We start from the raw sequence: 21,488 nt of genomic DNA, 5'->3' as shown, positions 1-21,488 counted from the left end.
CAGCTTTTCCCATCCTGGTTAGGGCAAAGAACTTGAAGTTACTGGGATGCGTTAAGGCAAATTGACCTGGCTAAAGTGCTGAGCGGACTAAACTGTTGTTTACCTGTACGACAAGCAGCATGAAAGTATTTGCATTCCAAGCCAAGTTACGGATCAGGTTTTATTTTAATATCTTTATCAAAAATGAATTCAGTTTCATTCTTCCATTTCTTTCTGCAACAGTGGACAAAAACTTTTGCCCTTCCAGTTGAAACACACCTCTCTGAGGTCAGCTAATCAACCTATATTTATAATTGACAACTCAGATGACATAGAGACACCCACAGAAAAATGTATTCAATATGTAATAGTAAAAAAAAGGAAAAAAAAGGGAATTTTTTTTTCAAACAATGTAATTAAAGCACTGAAAAAAACTGCTAAAAAATGTTAGATTTAAGAAAACTAAACCAACCAAATGAACAACTGTCTTTGAAAATAAGCCTTCAAAGTAATGTGTAGCTAAACCTTCTCATTTTTTAAAGTAAAGCTGTCAAGTGTTTCTTATAGATGAAAAAAAAAATTAAACTTAAGTTCAGTTTGATGACATGAGTTTTGGGAAAACCGATGTTATTTTAAATATAGTAGACAATTTGATTGAAGAAATGTAATGAAAATTAAATTAACAGTGGTGTCTCACTATGTTGCGGTTGACCTTTCACAGTTTCGCAGATTCTCTTCAGTGCAGTTTAAGATCCTTCTTTTTTTTTTTTTTTAACAGCGCACTGTGTTCTGCAATCTGCATCCTCTGGAGACCTTGTCAATCAATCTTCTCTGTGCCGTATCTCAAGAACAGGTATGTGCAGTTTGACAAATTTGCATAAATCTTACATCACCAACAGATCTCTGTCGTCATTTTATAAAGCTGGACTTATTTTTCTATATGAGGTTTGAACATTGTGAGCCTACTCTTCTAACACCAGAGTATTGACACTTAAGTAACAGAAACTCTTTGACTTCGCAAATCAACATGAATCAGCTGATTCCTATGGAGAAAAACACCTTTTACAGCCTTAAAACATCTATAATCCCACTTTGCAGATTCTTTTTTTAAAACTTCCACGATAAACAAGGGAACATTTTTGTATTACAAAAATCTCATGATCAATTTTGCGATGTCATACGACTGTTTGCTAGCATGGTGGAGAAGACCTATTGGAACGCATCTGTACTATGTCTAAGTACCACATCTAAAGTGGCACATTTTTTAAATATTTTTACTTAAGAAAACAGAAAAACACTGTTGTCAGTTCAGATGAAAGGACTGGGAATGTTTTCTAGTCGTTACAGTTCCCACACTTTGTGACAACCAACACAAACAATAGGTTGGTTGTCACAGGGTGTGAGGTTAGTTGTCCCTGCAGAAGTTCAACAGGAATTCAGTGATGAATTGGGATTTCTGTACATCTCAGCATTGTATTCTTGGTTCATGTTACAGCCTGCACAGAAAACCAATCTCTACAGCAGACAACTCTGGAACCAAACGCTTGAACTTTCCTGGTTCCAACACCAAATCCTCAAGCGGGTCGTTCTCACTTAAAACCAGTTCTGTTGGTTCCAGCCAATTTCAGATGAACAGTGGTCATTGTCATGTGTTGTGTAACAGGGAACAGGATAGAGGTGTAAATCTGGGCCTTATTCCACTGGATTTAATCAACGATCTGTTGAAGACAAAGAAGAGGGGTATGGTGAAACAACCTGTTGTTTTCTACTGAACCAATTTAAAGATTTTCTTTTGTTAAAGGTTGATCTTAGTCTTTGTTGCAGTAACCAAGGTGCAGATTCCTTTTTCGCATGATGGTATCTAAAGATTTGAATCCTGTTGTCTCATCTACACTGAGTGCTTCCCTGAAATGCTGAACCTTGGGTTGAGCTTAAGGATGAACTCCTGACGCTGAGTTTCCTCTGTACTTTCTTCAGTGAACCACAGGAGTCCCTAATCCGGGCAGAGTTTACCTTTGCCTCCATTCAGCCAGGAGATGGATAATTAGGCTAAAAAGAGGAAAACGGGAGAAAAAGGGAAGATGGGGGCAAAAGCTGGAGGTAAAAGGTCAAACTTAAGCAGTTTAAGACCAGGAAGAAGGAAAACAGAAAAGATGGGGAAACAAAGTCAAATCGAAAGACAAACACAAAAACATGTGCTGGAAAAAAGGGGCAGAGGTCAAGCTAAAATTTTTGGCTGTTGAGTGACTCAACTGACAGAAAAGTGAAAAAATGATGACAGAGGATGTGCTGGCTGGAATCCAAATGGACCATCAGCACTGAATGTACTGTCACTGTAGCGTAGCAATGATACGCCTTTAACATGTTCTGTCTTGGATTTCACGTGTTCAATGACCTTGCCTTCATGCTCTGGAGGAAAAAACCTCATTTCAGGTCATAGAACAGGAACATCTGGAAATGTCTTTCTTTCTGGGTAAATAGATCCATTTGTCAGTCGTGGGAAGTAAAGAGAACTCCAACCAGAGCACTCCAAGGCTGCAATGCTTCAGTTCACTAGCACAACAGCACAATTAGCTGATTAAAATCTGTAGGTTAATCCAACAAACTGAAGATGATTCTGTTACCATAAACTGTGCAGATAAAGAGAAGCAACTCAACACTTTTGGCCTGATTCCTTCACTTGGACGGTTTTTGTTTTAAAAAGCAGAAGATTGTCAAAATTGAAAGTTTGGGCATCCAGTTGGGTCAACCCTCTGTCACATGAATCTGTCACTTCTCCACAGGCTTGAAACACCTGAGGTGTTCCACATCCTGACCTCCACCTGCTCACTCCACACATAAAAAAAACGGGCAGAGCAGCAACAGCTGGTTTGAATACCCTCAGTGCTGCTCTAAGAACAAGTGAAGAACTGACTTTTTTATCAAAGAAATTGTTTAATTGGTTTACTTCAAGTAATTTAAAAACAAGGGAAAAGGCATTCATTCATTTATTTTCAGAACCTCCGGAGTTGCTGGAGCCCTTCCTAGCTACTGTTGGGTTGAAGGCAGGGAACACCCCTAAACAGGTTGCCAGTCTGTCACACTTAAGAATGCACACGTACATTCATACCCAGAGGCAACTTAGAGATATCCATTGCCCTATGCAGAATGTTTTTGTGAGAAGAAGCTGGAGTTCCTAGAGAAAACCCACAGTGTTTGCACGAGGAGAACAGGCAAATCAGACAGAAAGGACCCAGCCAGGATTTGAACCAAGGCCTTCTCGTTCTGGCAAAGGCGCTAATTCCTATGCCACTGTCCAAATCTATTTAAGATATTATTCATAAATTCATTGTAGAATAAATATAATTGCTTCAAATCCACATAGACATATTTGCACTTCCACATACAGTTCACACAATATATGGGGGCAGCCATGGTGCAGAAGCAATTGACCTCTGATCGGAATATTGCAAGCTTGCGTCCCGCCCGCTGTCGAGGTGTCCTTGGGCAAGACACTGAAACGCACATTGCTCCTGGTGGTTATAGGTTGGTGCCATCAGTGTGTGGATGTGTGTGTGTGACTGTAACTGTTAGGCGCCTTTGGCCTTTAAAGAAAGTAGTAAAGCGCTACATGAATATACGTCATTAACTTTACATCACAATGAATCCATTAAATATAATGATTGTTAAATAGAGTTTGATTAATTGCTTAAACAGGAGTGGGAAGAAATGAAATAAAGTTGGGAAAAAAAGTATTTAGTCAGCCACCAATTGTGCAAGTTCTCCCCTTTAAAAAGATGAGAGAGGCCTGTAATTTTCATCATAGGTAGACCTCAACTAAGAAAGACAAAGTAAGAAAAATGATCCAGAAAACCACATTGTCTGATTTTTAAAGAATTTATTTGTAAATTATGATGGAAAAGAAGTGCAAAATTTGCAAATTTCGGCCAATCAGATCAACCTATTAGGTTACTGCCCCCAAGTGACAAACACACCCCTGAACACTGCTCGCAAACCCAGCAAGCCCGCAGGTGCGACACTCAGTTAGGATTGCGACAGTGCAGTTGTAAAATGCGAGGCCGCTCGGTTAGCATTGCATTTGCGCAGTTGTAAGGTTCGTTCACTAAGTTCCTGATTACCCTCGCTCAGTTATCTTTGCGCTCGTTCAATTAATGGCAGCCATGAAACGCCATAAAAAAACCTGTCCTCAACCTCAAACACTTACACTCCAAACTTCACTATAGCAGAGACCAAAGAGGACACCAGAAACCCAATTCTGCCAGATGTGTCCTCCTGCTAAAGCCGTACAAAAGTTTGCTAGAGAGCATTTGGGTGATCCAGAAAAGGATTGGGAGAATGACCTATGGTCAGATGAAACCAAAATAAAAAATTTTGGTAAGAACTCTACTCATCATGTTTGGAGGAAAAAGAATGCTGAGTTGCATCCAAAGAACACCATACCTACTGTAAAGCATGGGGGTGGAAACATCATGCTTTGGGGCTGTTTTTCAGCAAAAGGACCAGGACGACTGATCCATGTTCAGGAAAGAATGCATGGGGCCATGTACCACCAGATTTTGAGTGAGAACCTCCTTTCCATCAGCAAGGACATTGAAGATGAAACATGACAACGATCCAAAACACACTGCTCTGGTAACGAAGGAGTGGCATCATCAGAAGCATTTCAAGGTCCTGGAGTGGCCTAGTCTGTCTCCACATCTCAACCTCATAGAAAATCCTTGGAGGGAGTTGATAGTCTGTGTTGCCCAAAACATCACTTCTCTAGAGGAAATCTGTGTGGAGGAATGGGCCAAAATACCAGCAACACTTTGTTAAAACCTTACTTACAGAAAACTTTTGACTGCTGTCATTGCCAACAAAGGGTTTATAAGGAAGTACTGATTTGAACTTTTGCTATTGACCAAATACTTATTTTCTGCCATAATTTACAAATATCTTCTTTAAAAAATAGATAATGTGTGCTTCTGGATTTTTTTTTAATCTCATTTTGTCTCTCATAGTTGAGGTATACCTATGATGAAAATTACAGACCTCTCTCAACTCTTTAACTGGGAGAACTTGCACAATTGGTGACTGACTAAATACTTTTTTGCCCCACACATAATCTGGCCCCTTTTATGATTTACTTATTTTTTTAATAGTTTCCATAATGTGCTTCTTGGCATCAATTTAAAGTTATTTGGACATTTTCAGACCAAGAGAAGATACATTTTTTTAAATAACAAAGATCTTAGTACTTAGTTATTAGTTCTTATTGGCTATCATCAAAACATAAGAATACAATATTGCAGAAATCATTTTTTGCACAAAATGTAACACAAATTGAATTAATATTATCATCCAACGATATTTCTACAGAATTGCAGCAATCAAAATGAATCCTCATGTGATGCTCATTACATATCATCATTTAAATGATTACACTTTTACAAAAATCATTTTTGCATTATTATGAATCAGTTGTTTTAATTTTCCTTATACATGGTGCCACATGTGTAAGGAATATCTACTTATTGAGCCGCTCTGCAGAAACTATGTCCTAGAAAACAACACAGGTGGTTTGATTTTGGCTAAAACTCAATAATCATAATTAAAAGACCACTGGGAACACTTTGACAATAGATCAAAAGAAGATTGCAGTTGGACTTAGTAGAGTGATAACTTACACTTAATTCTACAGAAGCATCTGCTTCACTTTAGCTCTCATTGTACAAATGTTACAATTCATCTCACAGGAAATGAACTTTTCAATCTTCAGATGTGAGGAACATCTTTTAAATTTGGCGGGGGGGGGGGCTCCCAGCTTCTTTGCAAAAACAATGGCCTTTGAAGAGTTGTGCTGAATAGCGGCTAGCATGACGTGCAGTGAAGGAGGGGTGGGGGTGAGGGGGGCACACCCGATTGGATTATTGTCAAAGCCAATGACCTGTTTGCTTAACCCCCTAACCCAACTCCTGCAGAGAGGCCAAGGTGGAGGGCCTCCTGCTCCCCCCGCTGCTCTTCCTATAGCTCTCTTTTATCTCCCTTTATGCTGCCCCCCCCTTTCCTACATTGTGTCGTTACCTCAATTACATTGCATATCATCGAGCACACTGGGGGGTGGAGGGAGTCTTTCACGTCAAGATTTCTTAAATTTTTCTCTAAACTGAACTTTGTATGGACAGTGTCTGTGCTCCTTTCATGAGCACTGGAATCCTGTGGGTGAAAGCGGACTAATAGTCCTGGAGCGTGCTGCTGTCGCCACAGGCATTGAACCCAACACTTTCACGAACCGCAGACTCGGTCTGTTGCGTTCACACCAGCATGGAGGAAAAGAGATGCCGGGCTTTGCTGAGCGGAAACCGATCTTGAGGGTCAGATGACCGTCTTTGTAAGAGAAAACACGGCTCCTATGTTGACACACAGGCTCAGGCTGAGCTGTAAAGCCTGCTGCTATCTGGCAGCAGAATCTTTCAGGAGTGCCCAACATTAGTGTAAGCCCCTGTGCTGGATTCCAGCCTGTACGCAGGTTAATAGGCACTACAGACGCTCTGATTCCTCAATAACGAGCAAGAACAGGCATCAAACATGTGCCAGAGATACCTGTAGCCTTTGTGGCCCCTCTTGTTGGACCTCTGCATGTTCACCTGTCAGTCACTTGACAGAGGCGGAACACCACGGCCCTCTGTACATCCTCTTCTAATGTTATTACTGAGCCTTTATCCCTGCGCAGTGCCTAACATTAGTGACCTGTAAGCCTTTGTGTTGGCTCCGGCCACTGTTGAGTGCACAGCGGTGTGTGCGTGAGCGTAGCCAAAGAAGGGAGGGATTTGCTGATTCTGTGAACCTGGATGGATCACGTACAGCCGCTCTCTGATTTTGTCTTATTTCGTTGAGTCATGCTTAAACCCTGTTTTAGCTTTAAGGCAGGACTGCAACTCCCATCATGCTCACTGCTGCAGAGTAAACAGTAGTGTGTGAGAATGAAAGCAGGATTAAAGGAGATGATATCAGTATTTAATCTGTTGTTGTTTTTTCGGCTCTACAGTGTCTCTGTTTTGCTCACCGCCACTCCCAAAGCGTCATTTCCTGTTCAGGAGATGCTGCTTCTGCACTCTTCCTCAGGAAGCTCAGACCTCGCTGTCCTCAGTGTCTTCCTCTAAGTTCTCTTGAGGAAGTCCAGATGTTCCATCTAAGAGGTTTAATTCCTCCAGCTTGTCTAGGGTTGATCCGGGGACCTCGGCCCAGCTGGTCTCTCCTCTAAAACAAAATAAAAGAAGCGGTTATTACAAGCCTGATCCATGGAACAGGTCCACCTCATTTATCTTTTGGAGCCTCCAAAGTTATATTTGGGACCGGATTTAACCAGCCCCACTGTTTGGTGCAGATATAATAAAGTGTGTGTGTGGGGGGGACTGAGAGTTTGGGGTGTCATTTCCCTCCAAGCCTCTAAAATGCTAAGAAAACCCTGCTTCATAACAGTTCATCTATCCATATAATCTATCTTCTCCTTTGGTTTGCTATGTTTTTGGGTGTTGTGAGTTTTTTTGAGTAATTTTTATTTATTTAGATAATTGTGGATATTTGTGGGCTATCACATTTGATGAGGCAGTCATGGTATTTGGGGGGGGGGGGGGGGGGGGGCACCCCCACTTTCCCATGCCTATATCTGGCCTTGTTTCAGACTGTATTCTGTCTGTCTTCATCTAAAGTTACCTGGGATTATTTTGTTTGAATTCCTCAGATGCTGCAAAACATGGGGAAAAATAGTATTTATAGGATTCAAACAGAGTGTGTGGCCCTGCAACAGACTTCAGGGTGCACCCCGGCTTCACCCAACACTAGCTAGGATAGTGACCAGTTGGTGAGGGAATCCAGGGTTCGATTCCCGGAGGAAGATCAACATTGGTACTGGGGGCAGTTACCGTGACCCTTGTGCTATCTTAGATGACCCCACCCTTACATTGACGTGTTCTCCCTACCATGACAAAGGTGGATAAAGGTGGAGAGGATTTCATGTAATCCATGGACACCAGTGAAGATCACAAATCATCGAAGAAAAAAGGTTCAGCGCACTGTTTAGTGGGTCTAGATGACCCAACTCCCAATGTTAAAGTGCCTAGGATAGCACAAGGGATAACTAACTAACTAACTAACAGTTACCATATCAATGGCGAGCAGTTGATATGGGCCTTTGGGCAACACCCTTTACGCTACTGCCTACCAGCATGAATGTGCGTCAGAGGGACCGGTGACGGTCAGAGGGACCGTAGGCGCGAACTGGCAGCCACGCCTCTACCATCACCAAGTATGAATGAGGAATGAATGAGTAATGGACATAATGGATTGATTTGATTTGATAGGCTCCAGCAACCCCGTAACCCTGAAAGAAATTCAGCAGGTTCTGAAGATGGATCATTTGTTGATAAACTGCAAGTTGGCTAAAAAAAGAAAATCTGAAAAAGCAGAGGTGGATTTGTGCTGCTGTAGGATAATTTGAAATGTTTCAGTAGTTGAAATAAAAAAGTATTTTGGAATTTTTTAAAAGTGTTTTGGGGCGCCCTCAGTGGTGATTTACAGTGTTAAAATACATTGAATTAAAGCTAACTTTAAAGTGGATTTAGTCTGGAAAGCCATTCATGTTTTTTCTGATGAAGATGAAAAACAAATTCAGCTACACTAAAATATTCTGTTTTTAGGTAATAAAATAAAAAGAAAAAGCAGAGACATACATTTAAAGCATGAAGCATACAAATTACTGGACGTAGTTGCAAAAATAAATACAATTTCAATTTTTTTGTTGTTCTTCTGAAATTGTCAAACTAGCCTTTGGTTTGGACTGGATGGTTTGGTAACTCTTTCTTTTACAGTACAGTACTTACAGTGTACTTAAATACCGATGGTTTTTGAGAAGAATCTCTAGCTTCCCTCTCCAGTGCATGGATGACTCCAGTCCATCACCAGCATCAGCTGGATTTCTGTAAATCCCTGCAGTTGCTTCAACAGCTGGTGGATGGAGTGAACAGGCAGGGAGGAGGCCAGCAGATTATCAGATGATGGAGCAACGTCCATCATTAAAGGTGGGGCAGCTGGTCGCCCAAATATGTTTATGTGCACTTTTGGCTTTAGAAGGCTGCATGGATGGATGGATGGATGGATGGATGGATGGATGGCTGGATTGGGTGGGCAGGAGTCGTCTCGGCGCTCTGATTGGAGCTTCGGTGAAATGAAGCCTCTTTTGAGTGAAACTTCTTCTGTTTACCCTCCTCTTCCCCTCATTCAACTCTGAACATCGTCTGGAACTGCAAAGAGCAGCCGGAGGCGTCTTCTCTGTTTAAAGAGATCTGAGGAGAAGCAATGAGATGTGAGCGTTTGGGCCGCTGGTCATCGCGTTTTTCTGCCTCATTATGTCCTCCACCTCAGCAGTGAGCCACAGTTTTGGCCAAACGCTGGTTTCTCCAGCCGTGGAGTGAAAATAAGCCAACGCCTCCAACCAAATCAGTCCCACGCACACTCCTGCTGAGAAGTATTGTCCTGTGACATGAAATCCTGCCAGAATTTCTATTTTTTCCATTAAAACAATCAAATCCAGTGGACTTAAAAGGCAAATGGGCAATTAGAACAGGATGATGATACATTGGCAACTAGAGGAAACTCAGAACTTCTAAAAGGTTGAAAATTTAACAAGTTGAGCAAAAATGAGCACTAACTCAGCTGCATTTAAAAAAGAAAAAAAATCTTATTTAGTGACCTTTTTGCAGCTAATATGACCTCCAGACCACAGAGCATGTAAAGAGGAAGGATCCTTTCAATTTTCAATGATATGAAAACCCGGGTGCACATGGAGCAGGTGACAAAACGATGAAGAGGAAATATATCTCAGGAAGCAGGCTCGATTTAGAGCCAGAAACAAGGAAACATTAAAAAGAACTTAGAGGAATCTGCATAAAGATGACACTTGAACTCAAATCCGGAGACTTTTGTTTAATATAACTGAATTCAAAAACGTTTATTCTTCAAGCTGCAGGCAGAAGCTTATGACTGACATCGCATAGACACATGAAAAACAGAAAACCATCATTCCTCTTTTAGAAGAGCCCCAATAGATACACAATAAAACAATAAATAACAGAAAAAGAAAGCATTTTTGCAGATGATGAAGTATTTTTTATGGAGTAGTCAGGTGATTTACAAAGGAAACTTCTTCACCCTTAAAAAAACTGGAAGTTTTAAGAAATACCTCATTGCAGTTTTTTTCCCTTTCACTTGGTTTTTGTTGATCAAAAACCTTAACTAATGAATATTATTAACCTTAACTTTTAATAATAAGTAAGAATGCCACACTTCTCAGTTTAAAACCAAAACGTTGATCTGGATGAGAAACATGTGTAATTGCATCCCTACTTCACACATTTGAACATCTGTATGTTAAAAGTATCAAACGTGCAAAATTTAGTACATTTTATTACATTACACAAGCTGTAAAATAAGATCACTGAAACATTTTAAAATTATTATTTACTTATTAACCCCTTAAAACAAAGGGTTTTCCTGAATTTTAAGTTTTTGTTGTTGTTTTGACACAAATCATAACTAAAACACAACAGTGACCCAAACACCAAAGTTTGAATACAACCGTTGGATGAGTGAATTGTTCCATTCCAGTAACATACAGGAGTCATTTGCTTCTTTTTTGCGCACAACGGTGCGTTTCTTCATTGTTTGATATATATTTACTATTAGTTAGAATAAATAGTTTACAAAATTAGTTATTTTTATATGTATGATAGAAAATATATAAATAATTATTCTAATTTCCAGAAAGAATAATTTTTAACTTATTTTCAATTCAGTTGTTTCTTTAATAATCACTCCTTTATTATTTTTATTAAATGTTTCTGTTACTATTTCATGTTAGACACTTTGAATCGTTTTTGTACTCTGCTGTACAAATAAATTTGCCTCGCCTAATAATAATTACTTTATTTTTGACCTAAAAGAAGACATTTTATGTTCTTTTGCGGAGATCAAGATAAACATTATTTCTACAGTTTATCCAGAATTGTTCTGCGTTGTTTCATTTTTTTTCCATCAAGTGTTTGTACTTTTCAGATGCTGCGGCTGCGTCTTCTTCTTCATTTTCTTTTTCATTTTACTTCTTCCGGATTGTTGCGCTGTGTCTTTGCGCCCACTATTTCATTCGACTTTTTAGGTTTTTCTTTTGAAAATGTATTGATTTAGAATAAAGAATTTAATTTTGTTTTTCATTTTTATTATTAAATACGAGATTCTTCTTTAACTTTAAATGTTTGTCATGTGTTTTTATATCAGGGAAATAATCGGTTTGGTTACAGAACTTTTCCGCCGGTATTCTTAAAATGCGCAACATGCGCGCAAAACTGCAGCGGAGCGCTTTGCTGCAGCCGCGAGACTTATCAGGCCTTCAAAAAAACAAAAACAAAAAACTCTAATTATTGTTGTTTATATGCTTTTAACCTTTTTGAAACATCTAAGAAATATTTCTAAAAGAAATCTTACGTTTAAAAAGCTGATGGATGGCTAAAATAAATAAGTCAATTAATTATAAAATTATTTTTACAGTTTAAAAGTAACTTAAATGGTAAAACTGCATAACTGTATTTTTTGAGGTATTAAAAAAATGAAAGTCAGCCATGTGAATTTTTTTTATCGTATTTTCAAAATTAAAGTTTTTTTAATGCCTTAAAAAGTAAATTATTTCAGAATTAAATGCAAACATTTAGGAAAATCTAACCTCTTTTTTAAAGTGCAAAAGCATGAATTATAAAAGTTTAGTTTTACATTTAAATAATTAAACAAAACATTTCTAAAATTAAGTTTGTTACATTTTTGTCTAAATGAGTGAAACAAATCAGAAATCCTCACTCTGAGCGTGCTCATGATTGGATTTGGAAAAAAATGACAGAAAAAAGAGTTTGCACATGCTGTGTTGCAGGTCCAACGTGTAGATCTCCTCCTCATATCTGAACTGGATCTTCATCCCACGCCAGTGCTGCTTGATCCAGCAGACAGTTGGTTTTTCCATGAATTGAGCTGTGAACTGAGTTTAAAGCTCCAGGAGGTCACAGATGATCGGCTGTGACAGTTTTCCCTCCGATGGGAGTCTGGTCACACCGAGCTGAACTGTCTGCAGCTCCAGCCGAACGCATGAAGCTGCAGAAGACCCACTCCTGTCAGCTCCCATTGCAGCACAGAGCATCTTCATAAACAAAAACAAGGTCTCATCGGTGACAAATAAGAAAATTATTGAGTTGTTTGTGCCGTTCTGACTGTAAAACCTTTAAATTTAGAAAAATTTCTCAGGTACAAAAATTGTGAACCTTAAACTTTAGGCACCAAGAAATAATTTTTATTCAGTTTCATTAGTTTAGTTAGAAATTAAAAAAAATAAAAAATAATCTGAATTTCTTTACACCAAAAGTTTCAGTTCCTTTTTATAAAGATTCAGTTTCTGCCTTCTTGCCGTTCGGTATCTGGTTTGCAGCCAGCTTAGCTGGGTCTGTTTGAGGTCATCAATGCATTTTGGTTGATGGTTTCAGAAACAGTCAGACCTTCAGTCCAGTCACTCTTATGCTCACTTCTTTGCATCATTGAATTTATTTTAATTTTATTTGTTTCACTTCTTTTGTGTTTGGAAGGACTGCACCACCTGGTCTGTTTACTTTTAAAGCAAAAACACACAAAATACCCCCCCCCCCCCCAGCACACCCCACCATCACTGTTATACTGTAGTTTTCTGTGAATTTATTCAGATGCTGCTAAATAAAATTCAACATGAGTTTTTATTGTCAATAGCTGCATTAGCCCCGCCCACATCCCTAAAAAACTAGATAAAAATTAACAAAGAACACGAGAAGGGAATTTTTCATCTCACTGGAAAAACTTCTAAATTCCTGTTGGAGTTCGTGTCCTGCTGTCACTGACTGAAAATCGGGCCTGAAGGTTCGCTGCTCATGGAAAACGTTCAAGGCAGTGACCGTGCAAGATTTTAAGAATCTCCAACGCTTTGAAGAAACTCATTTTGCATTTACTGCCAAACTCTTGCTCCTTTGAGATAAACTGGACCGAACCGGAGCGCCGACAGCAGGTCAGGGAGTCATTATCTGAGCTTTTACGTAACTTGAATATTTCAGTCGCAGTCTGCGGGAAACAAGGAGCAGAGAACTCGTGAAACATGTCGACTCCCAAGCTAACAGTTTCTATCAAAGAGCTGTCGTCGTTCTGCTTCAAGCCAAAAAACACGCATGAAGCTAACAAACTTTCCTGCTCTCTGTGGTGGCAGCAGCGGCTCTACTTCGCTTTTTGTCCGCAAGGCCACGTGGTCAAACGCGTGGAAACCTTCACCTTTTCCAGACCTGATTCGCCTGGTGGTCGTCGTGCCGCTGTGGCCTGCACAACATGAAATCAATACGGACGTCAGCTGATGTTGTGACAGCCATGTCAGATGAGCTAATGTGATTTCTGCAGAGGCTTATGTGATGCCGACCCCAGTCCCCTGCAGTCTTTTAATCCTTAGCAGCAGAAATATTTATGCTTTCACTCATAAAGGAGACACTTTCGGGTTACTTCATGGAAGAAGGTGAGATCGCCACGTTGTTGCTGAAACACCAGGAAATGGCTCCTGAGAGGCAGAGGAATCCTTTTAAAAACCATGACCCTTCTGAAGAAAATGAATTCTTAGTTTGTCTTTAATCCCTGACGTGGCCCAGAGCTGCCAGAGGTGGCGCTCTTGTTCTCCATGTCACATCAGCACCTTTACAAACGAGTGTACTAACATTTACAGTAAATGTTATTCTGTTTACTATGGGCCCGCGTGACCTCTGACCCTCCTGTCGCTGCAGGGCGGCTCTTCTCTCAGACAAACACCTCGCTGCTGCATTATTTAGCGCGGTGGGGGGCGGCTGATCGCAGCTCCTGCGGCGGCGGATGGCGGCCGAGGCGCTTTGCACGCTGAGGTGATTACTGGTCACGCAATGGGCCTGGAAAAGGAGCGCAGAGGGCGGGACCATCGGGCACCATCTGAGCTCCTGATTGGTTCAGAGGTCGAGACGTTTTATTGGATGAAGAAAGTACAAATGAGCTAAAGAGGGTGGATGTGGAGGTCAAAGTGGCTTCCGCCTCATCTTCCTCTTTTTTGTTTTATCTAATCCCTCCCTCCTGCTTTCTGTTTTAAGTCTTTTCTATTTTCAACCCAAATGAATTTGATTGAAGTCTGTATGTGTGAGGAGAGGAAATATCGTCGATTTCACGACTCGCCCATAGAGGGGTTGATGGTTTGCACCCAGCAATTTGCAGATTTGATTTGTTTATCCACCAGGAAGAGCATTTGGGGTGAAACGCCATGTCAAATTAATTTTGCTGTAGCAACCAAAGAGAAACCTTGGGGTCCTGAAAGAGCACTGCTTCTTTTCCAAGACACTTCTGGTAATCCGTTGACATTCGTCCTTTTCCGTCCTGCTAGTCTTTACGGCTGGAGACGTTCTTTCTGATGCCATCGTGAGAAAATAAACTCCTTCCGGAACTCAAACTTCAACCAAACAATCATTTCGGCGGCCTCGTGCTGCTTGTGCAGAACTCAATAGGTTCAAATTATACGAATCTACAGTGGCCCTAAAGTTCAAGCTACATCAACAAATCACTCAACGCAAAAATATATTAAAGATCACAACAACAATCAAAGACGCGAACAAATCATTGAAATAGACATTACGTTTTAGAAGTCAAAATAAACCAAAACACAATTCAGAAAAAATGAAACATTTCAGAAAATAAAAAAACACTTCCCAGAAATCAAAATAAAATATTGGAAACACAAATAAGAAACAGGAAAAGGTAGATACTGTGGAACATCGCTGATTGGATGAAGACGTTTGTTCTTCACTTCAACTGAAAGTTATTTTGCACAAAATGATACTGGATCTGCTCTGTACTGATCATAAACCTTTAAAGGCTGAAGGGTGGGTTGGCATTTATTGTAATATTGTGCTTTTTGTTTTAAATGTTAAAGCACTTCAAGTTGGGCAAGGGATGAGAAGCGCTTTTTTATAAATAAAGTTTGATTTGAATTGATTTGATTTGTATGTGGACATTGAAGACGCAATTGAAAAAACTCAAACAATGAAACTCTTACATTATCATCCAATCAGTGATGTCCCATTTACCTTCTCCGGTTTCTTATGTTGTTTCATTTATTTTAACATTTTATTTTTTATTCCTGAAATGTTTCATTGTTTTATTTTGCTTCCTTTTTTTGAATTTTGATTTCTGGAACTTTGCTTTGATTTCTAAAATGTAACTTTATGGCCACCGTACAAGAAGTATGACGATGCATCTAGGTAACAGAAATGAACGCCTCTGAAGTTCCCTTCGGTCTATTTGTAAAGTATTCTGCGAATTTGTGGTGTGACAGATCGGCCGATCACGTCTCCGTTTGGCCTCGTCTCCATGGCGACGGGGGGTCTAGGCTTAAGCCCATTAAAGATTCAGTCTTTTCGCCTCCCATTTCTCTCGCTCTTCTTCCTCCATACTATCCCTGACGAAGCTCCTTCCTTTCCTCCTCTCCCTCGGCTTCTATCTCTTTTCTAGACATTCCCTGACTCCTTTTCCTCTTTGTACACCTTTACCTTGCTCCTTTTGCATTTTTTTTGCTCTACTTCAGCATCAGGTCCACCTGATTCGCGTAGAATGTTAACGTCTCAAAAAATAGTAAATTAAAACAGTGGACCCATCTCAGAGTTTGGCCTTAGCCCTGAGGTTTCTCAATCATCAATGGTTTTTTAGAGAAAACTGCTCAGATTCATAAAACATCCGCGTTTCTAGTGTGGCAATGGAACCAAACTGAGCATCTCTACATCTTTGGTGATGCATCACTCAGAGAAGAACTTAGCCAGTCTGTTACCTTCTCATCACTTTGTTGGAGATTCCCAGGGCGCTGCGTTTGAGGGGTTAGCGTCAATCATGGAAACATTCACTGTTTTGAACAACAGCGATGTTGTTGTTTTATGTCATAATTATCCTTTAATGCCTCTGCAGTATTTCTGCTGCATCATAAATGCAATTTAAAGACCCACTTGGACAAAAACATTGTTTTTGGTTTTCTTGTGGCATTTTCCTGATGATATGAATAAAGAACATTGAGCTGAAAAGGATATTTCTGAGTATTTCTACCTTCACATCATGAAAAGGGAGACAAAAAACTGCTGGGTGGGCCACAAGCTCCCTGCTCTGCTCCATTCCATACATCCACTTGTAAAGGAAGATCCATGTACATCTTCGTTTTCCTTGTCTGAGCTGGATAGCTCCAATATTTCTTGCCATTTTTGTTGCACCGGTAATGTTAGATTGGGAGATGTGAGGAGCTAGAGTGTGTAAACAGAGCGCTCTTAGTAACAGGGGAGCGGGGTTGCTCCAAACCAATGGTCCAGTCCACAACTCAGAGGTGAATTTCTGATGAATTCCTGCTGCTCTGCAGAAACTATGTCCTGGAAAATGAAATGTTTTTTGATTTTGGCTCAAAAATATATTATCGTAAAATAAAGACCACCGGGATCGCTTTTACATTTGATCAAAAGGGGATTGGTGTGGGACTGTAACCCTTGTGCTATCCTAGGCACTTTAACATTGGGAGTGGGGTCATCTAGACCCACTAGACAGTGCTCTGAACCTTTTTTCTTCAATGATTTGAGAACCTCATTGGTGTCCATGGATTACATGAAATCTTTCCACCTTTATCCACCTTTGTCATGGCAGAGAGAACACGTCAATGTAAGGGTGGGGTCATCTACGATAGCACAAGGGTTAAAGAAGTCTGAGTTAGACTCCACCATCAACCCCTCCCACATCTCAACGACTGTCAGGTCTTTGTGCCTCAGTTCCACCCCTCAGCAATATTTTGATTGGTTTAGCAATGTTTTTATTCATGTAAAAACAATAAATATTTGGCTCCTGCTGCATGACTGTTTTAGAAAAAAATCACCAGAAAAGCGTTAACTGACGGTTTGTTAGACTGAAAACAATCTGAATGGGATATTCAGCATTCCAAACTTTGTGTAAATAAAGTTTTTTTGTCCTCATACGAGGATGTTTGCAGCTCATTTCAAAGCAAAGTGCAGAGTGGAAGCTTGTCCATGAGTCTGACAGGTTTCCATTGTTCTCTGCCTGCTGGTTTGAACTCTGCAGTCTTTTTCTTGCAGTCTGTTCCGCTCTCACACCTGTCCGTCCGTCTGTCTGTCTGTTTGTCTGTTTGACTGACCGCCCGTCTGTGCGGCTCTTCCTCTCCTTCCTGCCTGTCGGCACTCTGTCTATTATCCTGTCACCGTTGGCATTTTTCAATCCGGTGAACCATTTACTGTAAAACTCCTGCTGGTATTCAGACGGACAACTCTTTAGTTGCTTAAAGAAAGTAAGTGAGCCTCTTAACACGTCGGTTTGGGAGTCAAACTCCTTTGACCTTTGACCTCTGAGAGGGTAAAAGTGTCAGAAAAGGAAATGTGAATTAACCTAAAGAAAGAGAACAAACAGAAGCACCGTGGGGGCAGGACAGATTTTTCTTGTGAGCTTAGGAAGAAACAAGATGAACAGAGTGAAGCTGTTGTTCAGTGAAGAGTGGCAGCTTCATCACTTCCTGCATTCCCCTCTTGAATCCAACCCCCCCACCACCACTTCCTCCCAGCTGCTGAGCTCTGCAGACCAACAGGCCGGAGGAGAAAGGGAATTAGAAATGGCCGACGCCTCAGCTGCCATTCAGGAGACAAGGCAACAGACGGTTTTCTGTGAAAACGAGAGGAAGAAGAAGACAAGCAAAGGATGCATAGGCAGTAAAGCGTAAAAGCTACGAGTTGAGGATGAGGAGCAAGTCAGGATGGCCCCCTTCCTCCACTCCGTCTCCCCGTTTCGTGTGAAGAAAAGACGGGAGGGGAGGGCGGAGACCCAGCTTCCGAGCGAGCAGAGGTTAGGAGGAGGGCGCAGGGGGCGGAGCCAGAGAGAAGATTGACGGTCTGGTTGGCCACTTGGGCGTTGCCGTTCTGCCGAAGATTAAAAAAACAGAGTAAACCACGGTGAAGCCTGAGATCATTCTAATTAGAAGTGACTCTGCGTGCCAGTGATCCATGCAGAATATTAGTGCTGTCACGAAACACTGCGGATGCTACTGAGCATGCTCAAACAGTTGGCCGGCCCCCACAGCCGCTGAGCTGTTTAGCGGATGGAAGGGAAGGTCACGGCGCCTGGGTGCGCGGCAGCAGCGAGCGCTCCCTGAGCTCGCTCGGGGTTGCCTGGATTCTGCACGCGATCTTCAGCAGGGGGCGGGGTGGAGCGAACGCCGCTGCCAGCCGGGTCAGAGCGGCGTTGTTTGTTTGAAAATACTGCAGAGCTGTTTTGCTGCAGTTTGGCCGAGGCCGATGCCCTTTAAAGAGGCCATTGAGGGTTCAGGGCCCCAAGACGCTGCCAGGTCCAATCGGCCCTGCGCACGTCTGCGACTCAAAAAATAAAGACTAAAGAGGAACGACCGCGAACAAACTCCGACTGATGTGTCAAGTCGCTCAAATAGATGTTTTGTACTCGCTTTTAAGAGCCATTTAAAGGTTTTATATTACTTTACAATGACACAGGCGGGAGTTGCAGTTTGCGACTCTGAACTGTGAAGTCCAGGCAGAGCCTCGGAAAGAAGATCCACAGACCCCCCCCACCCCACCCCACAGATGGAGGCAGATTGGAGGCTTTCATTTCGGAGCTTTAAGACACTTCAAAGTGTGTTTGCAAATATCAGGATGATGGTTTTTGAGTCCCTGACTGAATTAGAGTCATGGTGTCAGGGTTGTCTTGATCGTCATTTTTTACCTTCTCTGCTGTATAACTAGGGGTGTAACGATTCATTGGATCATGATTCATATCGTGATTTGTGGTTGCCGATCCCATTCATAGTCGAATTTGGCTCATTTTTAATGGTCCGATTGGATCCGATTCACTGACCTAAAAGGATATTTTAAGCCAAAACTTCAACCAGTATGACTCAGAGATAAATACATGGGCACCACATCACCACACCCAAAATAGTCATGAAGTTATCCAGATTCGTTGTGTTTCTTGCAAGATAATCAAGTGTGAATTAAATGTGTATAAAAAAAACAAATAAACAAGCATGAATTTCAAATCCATTCATATTTAATTTCCCCAAAGTTCATCCCACTGTTGTTTTTCCACATCCAAATAATCCAAAGGGAACATTACTACAACCTTCTACCACACTGTCTGGTCACATGTCTTTGGTAAATTCAAAGTGTTTCCACACTTTATGATGGATTGATCAGTTTTTGAAGCATCACATGTGTGTTTTCCACTGCGATGGTACTCGGTCATTACTAGATTAAATAAACCTATTGTGCTTCCATCCAAATGATATTTTCAAATATCCATATAATCTTTTTATTTTAATCTTGAAATTATTTTAAGGTATCGGTCCACTCGATTAACAACTTTCCTCAGACAAATCAATCTGGTTGGATCACAGGAACATAAATTGTTTCATTTTTTCTCTTTTATTTGAGGCACAAAAGACTCCTATTCGCTAACTAGTTGATCAAGTTGGGAATAAGGCAAGTCTTTTCTAAGTTCATCAGTAACATCAACATTTTTCATTCTGAGCAGTTACCGTTTCTGATGTTATGGTAGCTTTCAGTATTTTTTTGTTTTATAACTAACAGAGTTCAATTTCTGTGAGTTTTGCTCAGACTTGCTCTGCAAAAAACTGCAGAAAGTTGATATTCCAATTCAAAGCTGTTTATTCTCCTGTGCTTCAGGATTTGGTTTGCTTTTTCTAAAACAGGGATTATCTTTTTTTCTTTTGCCTGCAGCTCACAAATACGTTTAAGAGCTGTTGTGTAATTGCACTGACATTAAAAACATCTTTTTTTTTAATCTTTCCTTTGACTTAGGAAGAAAATTTGCTTCTTCCTCTTGAAGAATTATATTTTCCGTTACTTTAAAATTTCCCATGAATATAAATGATTTTCTAATTTACCCTGACAACTAAGCAGCACTAACTTTATAAAGTACATGTTTAACAGAAATGAGACCAATCAAAGTGTAGAGAAACTGCAGACTGGAGACAATAAGTTCCAACAGGTGAAACAAAAGGAAATGACTGAGAGATTTCTAACTACTAAAATTAAAAATTCCAATTTTATTAAACAAGCAGCATGAATTATTTAGAATAAATCAAACACATTTAAACTTAAAAGGCAAAAAAAAACAACTTTTTTTTTCTGATGAATATATGTTTTTTGGGGGGGGGCAACTTCATATTTTATCGTGATTCTTCACCGCCATCAGTTTAAAACAAACTAAGCATTGAAAATGTCCCGTTGTTTCAGGGCAGTAACAGATGTCTGATGGATTCTGCCATTTTTTTCTGCAAAACAACAACAACTTCTAAAAATAATGTTTAAAAATTCAAACCGTTAATAGATTTCCTCAGGGTTCAGATTCAGGCTATCTTCTGTTTATGAGATAATCAGAGAAAAATGTAATTATATTGATGCTGATAAAGAGTCACTGCCAAAATACTGAACCAATTGCATTTCACAGGATCACAATTCAGTTCAATCAATGGTTCAACATGACGCAAGTGATTGTGGAGTTATTTCACTCATTTCAAAACTCATTTCTAACTGAAATCGTTTGTTTTGCCTAAAAAAAATTAAAGAACATACAAAAAAGACAACAGACTTGTAGACTTGATACATTTTCTAAATAGATTTGAGAGTCGTTTAATCAATCTTTTTTTTTCTTTAAATCCAGCCCTATCCATGATTTACAAAACTAACAAAGGTTAACACATCATTATCTCCAATTAAAGTCAGAGAAAACCCAAAGGTTTGATGAATGCTCCTGTCAGTAAAGTGGCTCTCTGAGCTACTCTGTCCATTCAAGCTTAAAGGTAAGAAGTTGACATTGATTCTTCTCCTTAACGTCTTTACGAGTCTCCCCAAAATGCTGGCTTACTTCAATCTTTCAAAGCTCAAATTGGACGTGATTATTTGTTATTTCTTCTCATTAGGATGATTGCTACACACGTTGTGTTGGCTTTTTGGAAGATTGTTCTAAATGCAGCAGCAATGCTTCTCAGTGGAACCACAATGGTAAGATGATACATTTTTACTTAAACTGCTAAGTGTCTTGCGGTCAAACAAGAATAGAACTTTAAATCAAGTTTTTCTTTTTTTAAAAAAAAATATTATTCACCCTTGGATTTTTTTTGGATCATGTGATATTGAGAGACACTCATCTGGAAAAAAAGATTATGAGCACATTTTTACCAGATCTGAGTTCCTATTAGTCGTTCAAAACAAAACAACTTCTGAAACACTTTAAGCTGGGAAAACAATGGTGTACACAGGCTAATATTGTAAGTAAAATGTACTAATGTGACGGAAAGATGTAACTTTGAGTTTATGACAAGTTCAGCAAAATTGTAAATTCTGTTTTGCTGTTTT

The 21,488-nt window shown here is 40.1% G+C and overlaps 1 long non-coding RNA gene across 1 annotated transcript in view; it reads left to right on the top strand.

The window, feature by feature from the left end:
• The window catches only part of LOC144984119 (uncharacterized), a 62,813-nt gene that overhangs the window by 25,593 nt on the left and 15,732 nt on the right, over positions 1–21,488 (top strand). Inside the window, exon 2 of the long non-coding RNA XR_013647783.1 lies at positions 758–832. This is a non-coding gene — a long non-coding RNA (uncharacterized LOC144984119). The remainder of the gene's footprint in view (positions 1–757; positions 833–21,488) is intronic.

Source organism: Oryzias latipes, chromosome 15 (assembly GCF_053564925.1).
Source record: "Oryzias latipes strain Hd-rR chromosome 15, Olatipes_Hd-rR_3.1".
In the NCBI taxonomy this organism is placed as follows: Eukaryota; Metazoa; Chordata; class Actinopteri; order Beloniformes; family Adrianichthyidae; genus Oryzias; species Oryzias latipes.
This window is presented reverse-complemented; position numbering and strand designations above follow the sequence as displayed.